Below are 19,033 nucleotides of genomic sequence, written 5' to 3'. Positions count from 1 at the left end.
ACGAAGCCGGGCCCATCCTGCGCCATTACCGTCGCCTTCCATCAGTTCAATCACATTACAGCAAGAAGGTTTCCAACTACTGCACTCGCTCTCTTTATTGTTCATTGTGTTTTTGTGCTGAAAGACTTGCACCGATGGGGTCAGGATGGAGGGTTAAATAATGACCATTTGCTGCATGTTACGCTTTTGTTGGCTCCTGGCAAGGGATGCCTGTGATCTGTAAGCATGAAGGATGATGGGATTAGCAACGAGGGACGATTAAACTATTGACCTTTGGGAGAATCAGACCTAGCACAGTTTATGACCTATAGTTGTATGCAAAGGTTTGAACACTCCCCAGTCAAATTATATGTTTTGTTTATTCTCTAAGTGAAAAGAGGTTAACACATCCTCCACAAACTTAAATGTGAGATTTTCCTGCAAATTTTAGTACACAATTTCTAATTATGTACAAAATTTACAAGTTTTGGGGATTTGAAGACCTCTCTGACAGAAACGTGTTATTGCACACAACATGTGAAAGAACATTTTGTAATGTGTTTCAGGCCCCTTCCCCGAGCAGATGAATGTGATGTTTACAAACACGTTGAAAGAGTTTTCAAAGAGAACTTAGTCAAAACTAGGTGAAGGAAGTGTCTTCTGAGGAAGTGCGTGAATTATCTAGTATGGTCCTCATATCTTCACCAGTATAATGCTGCTTTTGTGTTTGAGACCAAAATATCGAGCCGACTATCAAGTGAGATTAAAAAAGATCTTCAACAAGATGCAGTGGCACTTCACAGGTCTCTGAAGAAGCCTGTGCTAGCTTTCGCCCTCCTAGCACTTGTGATGTCATGTGAATATATTTATATATGTGTATATATATATATTTAAGCAATAGAACATGAGAGGGAGTGTGTTGTCGTGAAATAACATGATTTGGTCGCAGGCATGACCCGAAGGCGAGTTTTGTCAAGCTCAGCTCAGTTTTGTCAATTTTTTGCAAGATCAATATTAATGCTGTTTTGTTCCCGCCAGTCTGTAAAGCATCTTACAGCCTATTTTGTTTGGCGAATGGTATTTGGCTCATTTCTGGCTAATTCCATGTTGTTTAGTTGCCAACTGAAAAGCTTGCTCAGTGGTAATGACAGTTTGGAATTCAGGGTAGACTTATCTTTAGAGTCTGACCAAATCGGCTGTAGGTCAAATGTAATCTTATCCATTTTCTGTTTGTGCGCAAAGTAAGAAGTAAAAACATTCAAATGGCTTGAGCATCTCCCACAGCTGTCAAACTCACAACTGTAGGAATGATACAGTGTTTGTGAAAAATATTTGCCATAACAGCACAGTTAGAACGCTTCTCAACCAATCAGCTTGCATGGCCGGAACTGACTGTTATGTATATGAGAGAGAGAGAGATCAGAAACCACTTTTTAGGTCCAATTTTTTACGTTTACAGTTACTGAATGTAGCCCATCTGTTGCTGCACAATGTATCAGTGGCCTCATTCTCATTCATTATTGGATAGGGACCACCCTAGAACCACCACAGACTAGATATTATCTGAAAGTTATCAGTGGCAGTGTAGCCAAAAACTGACCGCTGATGTAGAGCTAAAGGATGACCAACAAATTGTTCATGGCAAAAGAGGAGCTACACTGTAAAAAAGCTTGTCAGATCAACCTAAAAAATTACTTAATGCAGTAACAAGTAAATTACCTAGTTTAATTCAACCTTAATAAATACTTTGAATGAAGGATTCTTTCAATCAATGTAATTTTTAAGTTGAAAAAAAAATGTAGTTATTAAACATATTAACAAGCAATTGAAAAAGTTCAATTGCTTGTTACTACATGAAGTAATTTTTTAGGTTGATCTGACAAGCCATTTCTTACAGTGTATAGTATCTAACAGTATTTATACAAGATGTACAAACAAGGTGAGAAATATCTACTCAGCAGTGTTTTATTGATAGTTAGGGTACAGTGGGCTGATACACAGTCAGTAACTGTAAACCTACACCACCTATATAGTAGGTATACATGATAAAATGGCCAGTGAGTGTAGATACAAGGTAAGGAGACCTAATAAACTGGCAACTCTGTGTATTTCTGTTAATCGTTACTAATGAAGACCAAGACTCTTTAGTATGTAGATATGACACAGCTCATTGGCAGAGGTGACACTATTGAAAACAGCTTCAAAAGCTCAAAAAGTCCACAAATTAGTGGAGTAAACTGAGAGAGATTGAGCACAAAGGCAGCGAGTGGCTGAAAGGCCTCCAGTGGTCTCTGGGCTAACGGAGCAGCCAAATCCCTCTGTAATCACTAGACAGATGCAGGGGATGCATGCCAATATGCCACACAGCATCCACAGGGCACTATTCCTTCAGCCAAGGAACATGAACACACACAATCAGGTCACTGTCACATTGGTTTGTTGTGTTTAACAGAGTAAATCTGGTTTACACATTTTACATTGGGTATAGCTTATAGATGCATGTAGATGCACCCAAGCAGTAAAGTAATATATGAGCTGGGAAAAGCAGCACCATGTTTTTTTTTTTCCAGTGTGATTGAAGCACCCTGAATAGGCGCAGAGTTCTGGGCCCTGCACATTATGAACTTCAGCTAACTTTGTCTTTTTTTAAATTTATTTATTTATTTTATTATTTATTTTTGTTCTTTCCTTTTCTGCTTTATTTGTGTTGCATCCCATCTTTCCCTGTAGACCAATGGCATGACAGAAAAGCACAAAAAGATGGGTCCACATGCTTGAGGCCAACTTCGTCTGGCTCTAGTCTCTGTTGGAGCTGGTTTCCAGAAGCTTCCCCAAGGCCTGCATTATCAGCAGTCTGAGATTTCCTGCTTAACACCAGGGATTTGGGCCAGGGAAGTAAAATGTGGAAAACAAGGTTACTAACTGGTGCAGAAATGATCTAGATTTGAGAGTGAGTGCATTTTATGGTGTGTTGGAGCAGTCGGGATATCTATGCTTTGGCTATTAGAGAAGCATGTTTTAATAAGATATATTATTTATTTTTGGGGTGGTCCAATCTACTTTAGTTTTCAATTTCTTTATAATCAATTTTGACATATTTTATTCCCTAGTAAGCCATTGAATTTTAATTTAGGCAGGTCAACAAATGCAACCGCAATGTCTGCACTTTCCCCTGAGGCTTGGTCTTTTGCAGGCAAAATGAACACAGTGATTTGAAACATGCAAATCTTGAAATATTTCAGAATAGCTGACATTTTGTGCAAGGTACAACAACAGGTACATCCAAATGCAGCTTGTATATATGTCAAAACAGACATTGAGTGCAAGTTATTCATTTTTCAGAAGATGTTTCATAGATAATCCAGTCGCATAAGGAAAGGGAAGTCAAAGGAAAAGTTTCTAAAACGGAGTTTAAAAAGATGATTCAAAGATGTAGAAAAAATGTGACTTTGAGACCAAATCAAGGTCCATTCTTGCTTTAGATCTGAAAGAAAGAAAAAAAAAATCTGCAGATGTCTGTCCATCCTTCCACTGTGAGTAGATAGACAGGGAGTCTGCTGTCAAGAAGCTGTTACTGAGTAAAGGAAAAGATAAAAGAAGAACATTTGAAGGAGAGTATGCTGTGTTCTCAGAATAATGGACTGTCCAGACCACAACATAATCAAATGTGTTTGGGATTACTTAGACTGTGAGAAAATGCAACCAACTATTAAGACTGAACTTTGGAGGTGTGGACAAATATCTCCACAGATTTCTTTAAAAAAACTGAAAGCAAGTCTCCTGAAAAGAGTGGAATGCACACAGTAACAAAGGCAAACAGTGGACACGCTAAATTTGAAATTATACTCATTATACTACTGAGGCTTCTGTGTATTCTCTGTTAAATCTATGTTTTGTCCTCACACTGACTTAACATTGGTTGTACTTCTGAATCTGACTTGTGAGTGCGTTGAAAGAGTATTTGAAGAGAACTCAGTCAAAATTTGGTCAGACCTTCTTTTTGAGCCTGTGAGTGTGACGTTAATGTGTAAAGATGTATGATATGGTCTGAAAAAATTCCCCCCAAATCTGTCCCAGTACATCTGACTTTTAAATAATCATTTCAGATTTTGCTGGGCAACTCACAGTGGTGCACGCACACCATATTTTAGTGTAACTTGTTTGTAATGGTCACTTTGACTGAAAATTAAATAAACAGAAGCTGATATCTGACTTTTCCACAGTATTATTTTATATGACAATAAAGTCATATAAAAACAGTTGAAATCAGTCAGAATAAGAATCACATGCCAATTCAGATTTTAGGAACTTATATCGCCAATTCCGATCCTGGCTGATTCCAATCATGCACCCTTAATCATTATTTGCCATAAAAAAATGTAAATCTCTGTTGTTGGTTTTAATCAGTTTTCTCTCAGTGATTATTTAACAAATACATGCAAGTCAGTGAGATTGAGTTAGTTGTGGTGTTTCACTTAAACTAAGCAAATTGTCAGATTTACTGCTTAAGTGTTTGGTCAATGCAGTCTTGTTGAGTAAAACTCAACATCTTTCCATTGGCTCCTGGCTTCATCTATTTCCATATTGTTTTCCTTGTTTTTTTTTCTCCCTCTTCGTATTGTCTTTTCCTCTGGCCTACCTGAATCTCTCTTATACTCCATGGTTAACTACCTAATCACATTGGGCCTTATTCACCAACTGTTTTTAAGAAGAAATTTCTTCTCCAAACCCACTTACACAGTTTTATGAAGATTCTGACATTGACCAATGTTTTCTTCTTTGAGGCTTGTTCTTACGTAAGAACACAATCTACACACTCAAGAGCACAAAGGTGTAAACAATTCTGCGGTTTAAGAGTATGTCATGAATGTGATGCAGACTCTGTAAGAATGTAAGAAAAAACCTAGGAAGATATTGGTGAATGAGGCCTGTTGCTTTTAGCTATAAATGCAAGTTACCATGTAACCTACTGCAGAGCATAGTTCTATAACAGCTCAGTAGCACAGTAATAACTCAACGAAATGATGTAGATCTTATTTAAACTCATTAACTCTATGTTCTTTTTCTACTTAATTAGTAGTAATTGATAAAAAATTAGCAGTCCAGTTAATTTGAGCTCACTTTAGTGTGATTTACTTGGATTCACTGAGTACATTACCTACCCAAGTATCTTAAAAGCTACTTAACAAAGTTGCATGGAACAACTTCACATAACATTTCATATAACATTTCATTTTTTGAGTGTGTAGACTGATATATCTGTACATGGTGTGACGGGGCTTGAATGCATGTTATTGTGTAAAATAGCAGTGTTAACTTGCTGGTTCCTTGAGGTTCTAAGTTCATTTTTGCATCTTCACACGTCCTTATTAGATACCAGTCATGAGTAACTAAGCAATTCAGTTCACATTCTGTAAAATCTGTGTTTGTCTTAAGTGCAACAAAGCTACAGTTTATGACCGCAATTTTGTTCTGAGAGGATTTCATACATAACAGCCTAGTAATCCTCTCACCAAAGTGAAAATTAAATAAAAGATGTTTCAGCCATACAAAGGGATAGAGTGTCTCCGGGATGTTGCAAGGCCAATCCCAACATTGTGCCAACGTTGAGCCAACGTTATGCCAACATTGCGCCACTGTCAGCATGGTGCTAAAGAGTGCTCTGGCTAAGCAGATGTTGGATGCTCTCCTGCATCTGGGTGGAGGATTAGCACAATCTTTCTCTCAAGCAGCTTACACACTAGCTGAAGCAGTCCATGACACAATGGGGTCTGCAACACATGCTCACTAAACTGATTATTGAACGCATGGACATGCTTGGATATAGTGGAAAAATTCAACTGGTGATGCAAATGAATGACTATCAGGAAAGGTCATCTGGTGTATTTGAATGCTGTTTATTAATACTGTTAATTCTTTGTAGTCCATTAAGACCCTGAGAGTCAAACTTGGATAAACAGTTAGCAAAATATAGCATAAATATTTATACTGATTAATTTTCATGTGATGCCAAACATTCAATGTCGTATGAGGGTTGCATTAAACCAAATTTTGATTCCCAGTGGAAGAATAGTTTGGTTTTCAGCCAAGAGTCCAAAGAATGTCCAACAACTCCATGTGCTCTATTTGGGTGTAAAACATGGACTGTAGAAAATATTTTTAAAATGTAGGGCCAGGTATCAGTCCAGATAACCCCCCCACACACACACTCACACACACACACATCCCTACCAACCAACTAGCCAAAAAGCACCACCAACTAACACACACAAAGACGACTAGGCCATATATAAGATATACAGTGATTTAATTTAATTAGCAGGCAAATTGCAGCAAGAATCTCTGTATTCTCCTGCAATAGAATGGACAGAATAGTAAAGTAATAGCAAGAATATACACCATATGTCCAAAAGTATCCAGGCCCCCTATCTAATTAGTGAATTTAACCACTTTAAGGATTACTATTGCTCATATTCAGATGTGCTCACACAGTTTGTATAATATTCATAGAAATGCATTGCCAGTAGAATGTGAGGCTCTGGAGGAAGCCACTCTTGAGGAACTAAGGTTGCCAAGTGTTGGCTAGAAGGGTATTAAGCTTCCCAGCATTGTGCTTTGGAGCAGTGGAACTGTGTTCTCTAGAGTTATGGAGCTCCATCCAATACCTTTGGGATGAGTTGGAGTGCTGTTTGTGATCCAGAACTAACTATCCAACATCAGTACCTGACCTCACTAATGCTTTTGTGGCTGAATCATTTTTTGTGCAATCAAATCCTCACATCAGTGTTCCAATGTCTAGTGTAAAGCCTTCCCAGAGACACAGAGGATGTGACGGCACCAAAGTGAACTGTACAAAGTGGAACCTACTGAGCTTCTGAGGAATTTTGGAAGTGAGCCATTAACAAATGATTCCCAAACTAGAATGAGGAGGTCAGCTTAGTTAATATGCTTGTCCTGGATTGCCAAAACCTAAGAATGTGATCATAAAGCATGCAGAGTGTAGTCTTCAGAGTTTTCCATCTATAGGAACAGTGGTAATGAATAAATATTAAATATTGAATATTAAATCAGAAGTCTGTGTGTGAACATATGCCTCCCAGCTATAACATTTTATTAACTTAAAACAACCACAGAGGATACAGGAGACACATGCTGCATTGGTATATTAAGCTAATATACAATACATTTCAACTCAGAATGTTAAACGTGCATCCAATGCAAATACGGGTGTGGTTTGTGTGATGGTGGTGATGATGGGCTAAAGAGTCTTTAGGCCTGCTAACAGGAACAGATGCTAATTTAGCAATTAGCAATTTGCAAGCTTACAGGCTTTAAATCCCCAATCAGGAGTCACTTCATCAGGCAAAACTGAAATTTTGACACTATAACAGCCAGAGCTCTCTGAACACTCTTCACTAAAGAGCAGCAATATGTTAACTATGTTCTTGGCTGATAAACCCACAGCTAGTCTCCTGGCAGCTATGCCACTGTTTCAGGGGCTCTAATCCAGAGAAGAACAAGCAGAACTCTTTGTTTAGATGGAGCAGTGAAACTGTTTACTCTTTAAATAAAAACCCAAATCCATCATGTTAACAGACACAGTCTAAAGTCCAGATCTTAACAATGCTCATGTAAGTATGTAACTATGACAGAGTCTTCACAAAGACCTCTCTGTTTGTTTAGCTTCATTTTTTGCAATTTTGAGGTTTTGCTCCAAAGTGCTGCCACCTTGTGTAAGGTAATTAACGTGACACACAGTGAGCGCTAATTGAAGCAGAAATCTCACATTAAAGCAAAGAGCTTAAAACGCAGCCGAATCTTCCCCCTCTTTTCACTGAACAGCAAAACAGTCCTCCAAATTCTGCAATATTTGTGCCATTGAAGGGATAAACCAATTTTATGGGTGTACGCATTCCAAGCACTCTGAATAATAATTCTTTTCTAAATAGAGCTTTCTTTGTCTCATCCAAGTAATGGGCAAATTCTGTGGAAATCTCACACACACAAATACAGATTCACTCCACACAAGCATAAACAATTGAGGCAGGCACGCACTGACTGTACTGTAAACCCCCCCACCCAGCAAGTCAGTAATGCTAATTCCCTCTGCATTGTGAAAGCTTTTTGTCTGTATATATCACTATATCTGTATAGAGAGTGGTGCTTTTATGATCTGTTTATTATCTTCAGGCCTTCCACACATTCATTGTCTCTCCTTCCTGCTGTGGTCAGTCTCCGCAGGACTTTCACATAAAGCCCTGCACACCTCCTCAGCGGTATAGCTTGTAAACGAAAGGCATTTCCGAGTTCAACCAAATGTGTCCTGTATTCTTTTTCTTAGGCCTTCAAAGCATGGTGTTATTTCATAGGCTTTACAAAAAGAGGTCATATATATAATAGATATTTATCTTATCTGTCTCCAAAAGTATCCAGACACCCATTCTAATTAGCTACTGCACCCAGTGCTGACACAGACATTCTATTGCACGAGCATACCGCTTGTATGATTGTCATAGAAAAGCATTGCCAACTGAATGGGATGCTCTGGAGCAGCCATATATACCATGCCCAATGCCAAGTATTGGCTGGAGGGGTATCAAGGCCTTCCAGCCTTCTAGAGCAGTGGAACTGCATTCTCTGGAGTGATGGGCTTCCATCCAATACCTTTGGGAGGAGTTGGAATGGTGTTTGTGAACCAGAACGCATGATCCAGCATCAGTACCTCACCTCAATAATGCTTTTCTGGTTGCAATCAGATTTTCACAACAATGTTCCAAAATGAAATGTAAAATCTTTCGCAAAGAATTTCAGATTAAACACTGAATGGGCAGAACTTTTAGACATAGTATGTGTATCCCAATGTTTTGTTTTTCTGAGGTTGGCAAAATGCAACGGTATCAACAAAATCATTATATATATACACAGGGAGATTCAGTCGAAAGAGGCCCCAAATATTCTGTTGTAACTCCTGTTAGGATGAAGCAATCTGAACCAAAAAAAATACGCTACATACTTTGACATATGTGTAATTGATTACATTAGATGCGATGCTGAAAGTGATCTCCATTTTCTGCCAAACACATGAAGGGGTATGGGGGGTATGCACCCAGAAGTTGCGAACAGAGGTTAAACGCTTCAACGCAGCTTGTTCGAAGCTCAATATACTGGGGAGCACATTCCATGTTGTTTCGTTCAGATTGATTCGTCCTAGCAAGAGTTATTACAGAATATTTAGGGCCTCTTTTGAGTGAATGTCCCTGTATACAGTGGTGTGAAAAAGTGTTTGCCCCCTTCCTGATTTCTTATTCTTTTGCATGTTTGTCACACTTAAATGTTTCAGATCACCAAACAAATTTAAATATTAGACAAAGATAACACAAGCAAACACAAAATGCAGTTTATAAATGAAGATCTTTATTATTAAGGGAAAAAGAAATCCAAACCTACAGGGCCCTGTGTGAAAAAAGTGATTGCCCCCTAAACCTAATAACTTAGCAGCAACAACTGCAATCAAGCGTTTGCGATAACTGGCAATGAGTGGGAATTTTGGCCCACTCATCTTTGCAGAATTGTTGTAATTCAGCCACATTGGAGGGTGTCCGAGCATGAACCACCTTTTTAAGGTCATGCCACGGCATCTCAATCGGATTCAGGTCAGGACTTTGACTAGGCAACTCCAAAGACTTAATTTTGTTTTTCTCTGAATAGAGGTGGACTTGCTGGTGTGTTTTGGATCATTGTCCTGCAGAACCCAAGTGCACTTCAGCTTGAGGTCACAAACAATCACTTTTTCACACAGGGCCCTGTAGGTTTGGATTTCTTTTTCCCTTAATAATAAAGACCTTTTTTTATAAACTGCATTTTGTGTTTACTTGTGTTATCTTTGTCTAATATTTAAATTTGACAAACATGCAAAAGAATAAGAAATCAGGAAGGGGGCAAACACTTTTTCACACCACTGTGTGTGTGTGTGTGTGTGTGTGTGTGTGTGTATGTGTGTATATATATATATATATATATATATATATATATATATATATATTATATATATATATTCTCTATAATAATAGACATAACTAAGGAGATAATAAATATCTCTATCTCTATTATCAATCTAAATATATCTTTTTTATGATACATATTCTTCAGTGATCTACAATTCATATCAACAATGATATGCTCAGAAAAGCACACTGTGATGCATGTTATCACAATATCCCTAACACATTGTCATTTTGCCCACCCCATGTTCATTTTTTCCCTTTTCCTTTTATAACTCTCAATTTTACATTGTCAGTTGAGTGTAGGAAATGAGAGTGAGAAATGTATGAGTGCTTATATGATTGAATAAATTCATATTTCTGGCTAATTATGGAGACTGACATGGAGGAATGCATCCAACTCATGCATTCTCCAACAGAACACTGCAAAGTGATACCTGTGCACTGAAAAGTAAACTACAGTGGGTGGCCAAGCACATGTAAGGTGTCAGTAAGAAAAGTGTTGTCAGTTCACCTGATCTTTTACTGCCTGTAGCACCTTTGGTTAAGGCTGTTTACGTCATGTGTTTTGTTCTTTTGCAGTCATGCAGTTATAGAGTCATAGAGTGTCTGTAAGATTTACGGCATGGAAGAGAGCCCATCAGATCACTTCAAATTCTTTCATCTCGCTGCTATAATCTGTTTCTCTCCTGTGCCAACTTTTCATTTTAGAGGCAAATTAATCAAATATTTTTCCAAGCAAATGTCAGATGTTCAACAAATGTTCTGCGCCGAGCTCCAACCACAACACGCGTTATCGTTGCGCTGCTCTTTTCTCACTGAGAGCTTCAACTGAAAAAACAAGACAAATAAATAATATCAGCACGCAAAACTGCACGCTAAAAGGGCGAGACTGTGTTAACCATTTACGATCAAGTTTGCTAAGCTGGTGAGATGACCAGCAGGTGTTACAGGAGGAATATACTATTACACAATACACAGTTTGTTAAACTGTTATTGCAATACTGGCTTTTGCAGTATCAAAATCAAAGAGGACAACAGAGAACAGAGAACACACTTCTACACATTTTAATAACAATTATCGTTTATTTGCTGAATTTAACATGTTAAAAAAAAAAAAAAATTAAACTAAATTTTTTTTCCAAAGTTTTGACCCATTTTATTATGTCATTTGTTATATGAATAGTTCGCCTCAACAGTACAATCTGATTGGTTGTGAAGCATTCTACCTGTGCTGTTATTTGTGATGACAGCACTTTATTTATTTATTTAATTATTTAAGTAATTGTATCATTCCACTGAGCTCCAGTTGCTAAGTAACCAGTCACTTTACACTGCATTTAACTTCCATAAGATAATAAACTGATCACAGCCCATTTGGACAGATGTAGAAGAAGAGTGTAACAGCAGGTCTACATTAAATCCTGAACCTGTGTTGTCCCTAAGCAGGCTTACTAATCAGGAGCTGTGAAGACAGAACAACTGAACAAACTGGAATTAGTCAGAAACAAACTGAATACAATTCAGCAAACAAGATGGGTTTTGAAATGTTTTATAGACTGACTACACCAAAATGACTGTGGCATGCGCCCTTCCCCTGGGCCCTGGTGGCAGCCACAGGACCGGAGGCAGTGCCCATAAGACGGGGCTTGGGACTCACAAGCCATCCCCAACTCCCTCACGGATTTCATCCTTTCCTCGCTGTCTTTGCGGGATTTCATCTGGGCTCGGAGTTTGGGCCCCACCCTCCCGCCAGCTCCTGCGGCTGCCACCAGGGCCCAGGGGACGGGTGCATGCCACAATGACATTCAGGTTTTTCTGGCAAATATGGAAAAAGCTGAGCCTCGTAGTGCGAAACTTTTATGGCTCTTTTTTAACACAAAAGGCTACTACTTCTTTGCTGGAAGGAAATGTCCCATTTTAAAGTACATTTGATTCAACGTTGAGGGCTTCTTTGCAGTACTTTTTTACTTTATTTTGCAAAACTGTTGTATAAAAGCAATAGAACACTTGAGTTTGTGTATTATCTCATATGACATCATGGCCATGATGATCTATGTAGATGGTTTCCATGATGACACACTCCCTCTTTGTTCTATTTCTAAATTATATTCATGTAAAAAGTGTGCTGTTCACGGAATAGTCTTTTACTGTTATGTTACTTGGCAACTGTAGACTTCTGTTAATGGACTATATTGCTTGGCAGAATGTTATAAGCAAATATTATTAATAATATTTTAAGTTGATTTGCTTAATGTTGGAATTATATTGCTGCTTTCCCAAAAAAGTACCTCCATAAAAGTAACTATAGAGGAAGGTAAAAAGTGTCATAAAGTCAATATAAAGAGCTTTCATTTCAAGTAATTTTGGACCATTTCTATCATTGTGAAATTTTCACACAATGCAAAAAATTAAAAGTTTGCTATGTTCAAACATGTGCGGATTGTGTAAAACACATCCGCACTGCAGCTCCAGTATTTAGCGTTGCTATAAAGATATGGCATTTTGTCCATATCGTGCAGCCCTAATACATGTAGGCCAAGCAAACATGAGATGTCACATGTAGACAGCACTGCTACATCTTATTGGCTTACTTGTCCATACATTTCACCGGTTGACTCTATGGCTCTCGACAATGAGGCTGTTTTTTCTTCAAAGCCGCATGTGGTGGACATTTACACAGAGCGTACTAGGAAAATGGAAGGGTGATGATGACTTATTACTATCGAGCGGCCCTCGCTCACCTTGATAATGCCAGCCGCGGGGTGATAAGGCTAAGCCCCAGGACAGATTGGCTTAATCTGAGTGACAACCTGCAGGAAGTATTATCCAAATATAATGTAACGAGCGTAGCAGGCAGGAGGGCTGATACCACTCCCCAGGTGTGTGGAGGAGATAGGGCCATGACACACAGGGAGAGGCTGCAGTGACTTATGGGAACTCGAGTGAATCATCAAAGCTGCCGTGGGGCCGGCAGTGTGACCACATGCGCCACGGATGATGCACGGTGCCGTGAACTCGCCATGTCAACAAACAGGCCGTGGAGGGTTCGAGAAATTTGACTGTGATTTAATAGATGGTTTAACAGCACGGTGAATTAGAGTACAGAAACAACACAATGGACACACGACTTCTCTATAGAGATGTCCTAAAAAGGACAATCCAAATACAGAACAAGGAAAGCAATTAATAGGTAAAATAAACAAAAATATTAAACAAAAATAAATAAATAAATAAATAAATAAATAAATAAATAATTAAGGCAGAAAAGGAAAAACTCATTGGTGTGAAATAAGTAAATACATGAGGATAAAGCTATAATATCAGAGTAATAATATGTAACACAGTCGCACGCAAAAGTTTGAGCAAACCTGGTCAAATTTTTTGACATTTTCATTTTTTTTCTTTCTAAATAAAAATAAGTACATCTAAAAATATAAAACATAAAATTCAGCCTACAAGGTGTTTTTTTTCCACTATTTGAATCTCAAGTAAATAAAATTAGGCACCAAACATTGCACAAAAATGTTAGGTTTAAATGTCTTCCCTGTAGGTGTAATACTTTTTTTTTTTTTACTTATAAAACCAACAAGATGACCAGGGATGTCCAAACTTTTACATATGACTCTATGTGCAAATACTTTAAAATGGGAATTTGAGATGCAAAGTATCCCAGTAATAATCAGTTATTAGATGCTAATTTGAACATTTTGACATGTTTAAACCAGCAAACATGCATAGTTCAAGCTTATATAATAGAGCAAAATTTACTATGGCAGACTTTCTAAAAGTCTAAAAGTTGGAGGTGGAACATTTATTTATTCTGGAAACAGCCACAAAAGCTGACTTTTAGTTCTATGAGCCAGAAAATGATCTCAAACAATTCATGTACAAAAAAAAATATCTATGAATATAAAAACTATTTGTAGGCCCAGATGATATCTCCAGTAACATAAGCACCTACTAAAAATAGAAGCCCTAGGGCTAGGTCCAGGTCAGCAACAGTGGACGTCTTAACACTCAGTAAGCTAATTAAAGGAGGACAGCCGGGTGCCACTTGACAATAGACTTAAATCCTATCTCTCCATAGCATTCAGCTGAGGAAATACATCAGACTTGACTTTATACTGTCAATGAAGAAGCATAAGTGTCTGAGCTGGACAGTACACTGGTTTGGCAGCATTATGTAATGTAGTTGTCATGCGGCCAATATTCATTCCTAGCATGATTTATTACTATTTAGGCTGATCTATGTCATGATTTAATTACATAAATAATGTGAACCAGCCATGTATAAATGTGTCAGGCCCCCACCAGCCTATGTGGCTCATTACAGTGCATTCATTTAGCCCAAAAAGTGTGAACTCCAAGAGTGCCTGGGAGTCTAGGAAAGCATAACTAGCCTTACTCTCTCTGGATGGCACTCACTTTCCCCCATCGCTCAGCATGATGCTAGCAGTTAGCATTGTTCTCCAAGTGTGTTGATGGATTCACATGTCTCAGAAGAACCACATGCTAGCATTCACCCTCCCAGCTTGGTAGCACTGTGTGATAGAGGGAGACCTTACTAGCAGGTGGAGCTGGACATGACTAAATTAGGAAGAAAAATGGGTAAAACAATAATTAATTGAAAAAAGAAAGACTGCTTTACAATTTGGCTGAAAAAAATTGGGGCATCAGCCAACTTGGCTGCAAAGTAATCAGTAGCAGACTTTGTCCTAAGAATTCATGAATAAAAGCTGATTTGGGTAGCACTTCAGTATTGGAGAACATTAAAATGCCTTTGGAATGCCCTTATTAAGCTTTATCAAACCAATACCTGGTAACTAACCTATCGAGCCAGTGCCTACTAAATAACTAGCTGCCCATTACTACATAATTAAGCAGTCACTAGGGTTTTCCAGATAATGCTCTTTTTAAGCCTTACTGAGACAGAGTCAAGACCAAGGAAACACAAATATTTTAAATGTCTTTGTAGTTCAAGTCACATTATCATAATAATAGGTTAACAAATAATATTGGCCTACTAACCTGTCTTGGTTCAACTATTCATTGTGGCTTTCAGAAGCAAATGATTGTTATCATTGTCTTAATTCACCTTAATTACTGCTTAATAATATGGTAATAAGCAGGCAGTTAATTATCAACTACTAAATAATTAAGTCTTAACAAGCATTGCTAGTTTTTACACTGTGTATTATTTAATGTTATATTTAACCAAATGTGTTATAAAATATAATGTATTAAACTATATCATGTATACATAAAATATATATGTACTACAAATTAATAAAATGTTTTCCTCTTTCCTTTTTTATATTCTAAAATAGTCTGAATCTAATGTTATTGTTGTCTTTGGTTCGGGCACTCAGTCTTGACTCAGTCTCGAATCCTACAAAATATTGTTCTTGATTCAGTCTCAAGTCCTATGAAGTACTGGTCTTGACTTGCGTTCAATATGTCCAGTTCTTGGTCTTGACTCAGACTTGCCTCTAGTGGTCTTGACTACAACACTATGCATTACAGGGGCATTATAATGTTCCTTATGCTGAAGTGTTGCTGCAGATTTGTAATGAACAGGAAAGTTTGGTTGAACTGTAGTTGTAAGTGAGTTGGACAGGACTTTGCACATGAAAAAAAAGAAGAAAGAAAAAACTTGCCTATAGCTGCAAGAAAAAAAACCCTCAAGATTTTATAATGTATAAGTTACACAGCAGGGCAGCTCATTTCAGATGGAAATAAACAGATTTGTTTGTCAGTTCTGAAGAAACAAGTGAATACACTAACAGAACTAGAACCACAAATATCAGTATTCTCAAAATTCTATAGGCAATTTAATGTCACAGTCAGTATTCATTTCTAATTGAAATCTGGTAAATGACATGGTTAGAAGTGCAAAGTTAGTGACTGTTATGAGGCTGATCTATGAGCACAGGCAGTACCATAGCTTCTTCAACAGATCAAGACAAGGTCACAAGCAATCTGGGTAATGGATCTAATCTCCATTTAGCACAGCAGCAGACAGACTGACAGCCCTGTCACGTCCCACACAACACCAGCCTCGGGGAGTGACAAATCTACTTTCACTTTGTCTGTTGTTCAAACATAGTGTTAAAGCACAGGTACAAATCAGTGGTGTTTTTTTAGATATATTGAGGTACATGATTTCTCTCACTCATAGTGTTGTTGTTTGTGAAAATGCCCCTACTTTGATTCACTTCATGAAATCCAGCTGATCTTGATTTGAAATTCAGTTGACCAAACCATGCTTTGCCCATAGCTTTATAACATGTTGGCAAAAGTTTCATTCAATTTAATAGGAAATTGTAGCACAACCGCCAAAATATCTGCATTTGGACTGTGGTATAAATTTGAAAATATGCTTATTTTGTATGTATGTGAAGGTCACACTCTTGGGTAAGACTGGGTGTCATTTTTGTCATGTAATCAAGCTAATGCTAGCAAAGTGGCAAATTCATTGGTGTTTCCAATCTGCTTATTTGCTACAGTATCTCCTTAAGTTCAATGCATTTTGTCAACATTCTGTAAAGATCATCCAATCTTGCAACAGTTGCTGTGAAAGAATGCATTTAGGGGTGGAGCATTCACATATATAATATTGTTACAAGGGGGTCTCATGCAGAAAACATGGGCGACTCAAAGTTCTGCTCTGTAACGCAGCTTTACTTGACTTTACTCAGAAAACAGCATACAGAAAGAGGAAAACAGGGTTTTCAGGCTAGCTCACGGCTCTTCACTCAAGGCTAGGCTCTCTCACTCATTAGCTACAACACCACCTTGCAGAACCTAGCCCCACCCTTCACAATAAAAGTCCCCAAAAAAGTCTAGCATTTCTAATGAAGTAAATAGCCTAGAATAAGCATGTAACTATTTCTTCTTAACACAAAGTAAACATAGGCATGCCACAATACAATACAGGATTTAAAAAAAAGATAAATCTAACCTCAATGGGCTAGGAATTTGCTTTTGGTAATTGCTTGTGTTTATGTAGCCATCCAAAAATGTCAGCAATCCAAACAGTATCTGCTAGTTGGAGGAGTTCTCTAAGTGAAGACTGAAAGGCCATAACTGCCCACTTTATACTGCTGATAGTCAGTGTACAATACAGAAAACTGCATAATGGATCATTATCCTGATATGCTGCTGTCAGTATTCTTAGTAGAATATTCTAATGAACAACCTTCAACATCTATCTCACTTCAAATGTGTGGAATGACAGTCTTTTGCTGAAATGAGATGGTACTCTTTTGCATTCTTTTCCACAAACTTCTCCAAAGTTGCAATGAACAAAAGTTAAGGTTTCAATTGACAGCACACATCCAATAAACCAGTTTGCTGATTACATCAGAAAGCTATGATTGCACATTCAAGAAAATCTTTGGGCTTTGTGTCATTTACTATTACCTTCCTTATTGAAAGAATGCACTTGTATATGTGTATCAGTTTCAGACGTGGCAACATTAATTGCAAGAATCCTAATTAAATACCCTCCAACAGTAAAGGCCAAAATATTCATACATAGGAGTTTTGGTACTTTACATACAAAAGAAAGTTGCTATCGCCTTAAATTGCATTATCTGACTTCATTTTGGCCACTATGGATTACAATAATGTGCCCATCTGAAGGACAGAAGATAAAAATGAAGCTAATGAAAAAGAAAACAGTGTATTCTAATAATGCTAGAGTTCATCATGACTATTCTAGAGAATAATCTCTGTGTTGAGCTGACAGCATTTATCTCCATGATGGCCGATCACCAAATGAAACTGTGTGGTCTATTTGCTCTTGAGTTTGTGTCAAAACGTTTGGCCTCATTTTCATTAATATCAGCCAAAAATGATCATCTATTACAAATAAATGCTTGTTTGTTGAGAGAAAATGTCCATAATGTGTATGCCAAAGAAATACTGCATTCACTTTTAATGTTTTGAAGTTTGCCAGAAACCACAAGATACCTTTGAGAAATTGCAGGACTGTTAGGGAGGGCTTTTGGGACAGAAAAGAAAACAACCTCCCAAGCCTCAGCCTCTCACACCAAGCCAGTCAATATACATCCTCAACATCATCATTTCACTAGTGTTCTAATCCACTTGTGGGAAGCTTGAGTGATGAGGTGCATGCTTGGTTAATGGCGACTTACAGCTGGAATCCACACGTTGTGACCATTTTGAATCTACCATTACAACACAAAGGCAGTTCTGCCTCGCTCATACTGACCATCAGATGTGTTTCAAAGCACAATAGATGTCCTTTGGTGACACTGTGGGTGTAAGATAGTGACCTTTACTCTGCCTCTGGCAGTCACCTGGAACTTACTGAAACCTATTTATGTCTTTAGATAGTGTTTTTATACAATGAGTGGGGCACAACCTAACACTTGTTTGTTTTTTGTGAAATAATTTTGAAAATATTTAAGTTACAATAATTACATTTTTATACAAGCAAGATATACATCTTTGCTACACATGGACACATGAAATATGTTTCTAACACTTACTGTTCATGTATAATTCCATTGAAAATGATGGGTAGTGTATTGTTACAATTTACCCCATGGGTGAGGATAATTGTGGCAGGCATAATTGTTAGTTATAACATTTGCTAGAAAAAAAAAATTAGAGCAAAGTTAATTCAATATAATTCTATGTTGTAAGAAACAAATATATTTTCCAACCATACTGCATTATAATTTATCTATCTGTAAAACAGATAGACCGCTCAATTGTTGAAGCCTAGCTAGCACTTGCTGTGAGCTTGTCAGCTGCTTCAAAATGATACTATGTTGTAGGCAACAAGATGATGATCAAAGTAATATAAGGTTGGATTTTGTGATTTACACAAACAGCTCAGTAACCAAAAAACCTGTATTGAAAAAACATTACTTACATGCCCTGAAAACACTCTTTGGCACAAATTTCTTTAAAATGCTAACAATTTGCTCTGAATGGTGGTAATGTGGCCACAGGCACATGCTGCTTGACCTTGTAAAACAACGTCAAAAGTCCATGTTAAATTGTGCACCACATTAGGT

General features: G+C 37.7%; 1 protein-coding gene across 5 annotated transcripts in view; it reads right to left on the bottom strand.

Annotated features, from left to right (window-relative positions):
• The window catches only part of edil3a (EGF-like repeats and discoidin I-like domains 3a), a 253,694-nt gene that overhangs the window by 191,636 nt on the left and 43,025 nt on the right, over positions 1-19,033 (bottom strand). The window lies entirely within an intron of this gene.

Source organism: Colossoma macropomum, unplaced genomic scaffold, assembly GCF_904425465.1.
Source record: "Colossoma macropomum unplaced genomic scaffold, Colossoma_macropomum, whole genome shotgun sequence".
Lineage (NCBI taxonomy): Eukaryota > Metazoa > Chordata > Actinopteri > Characiformes > Serrasalmidae > Colossoma > Colossoma macropomum.
This window is presented reverse-complemented; position numbering and strand designations above follow the sequence as displayed.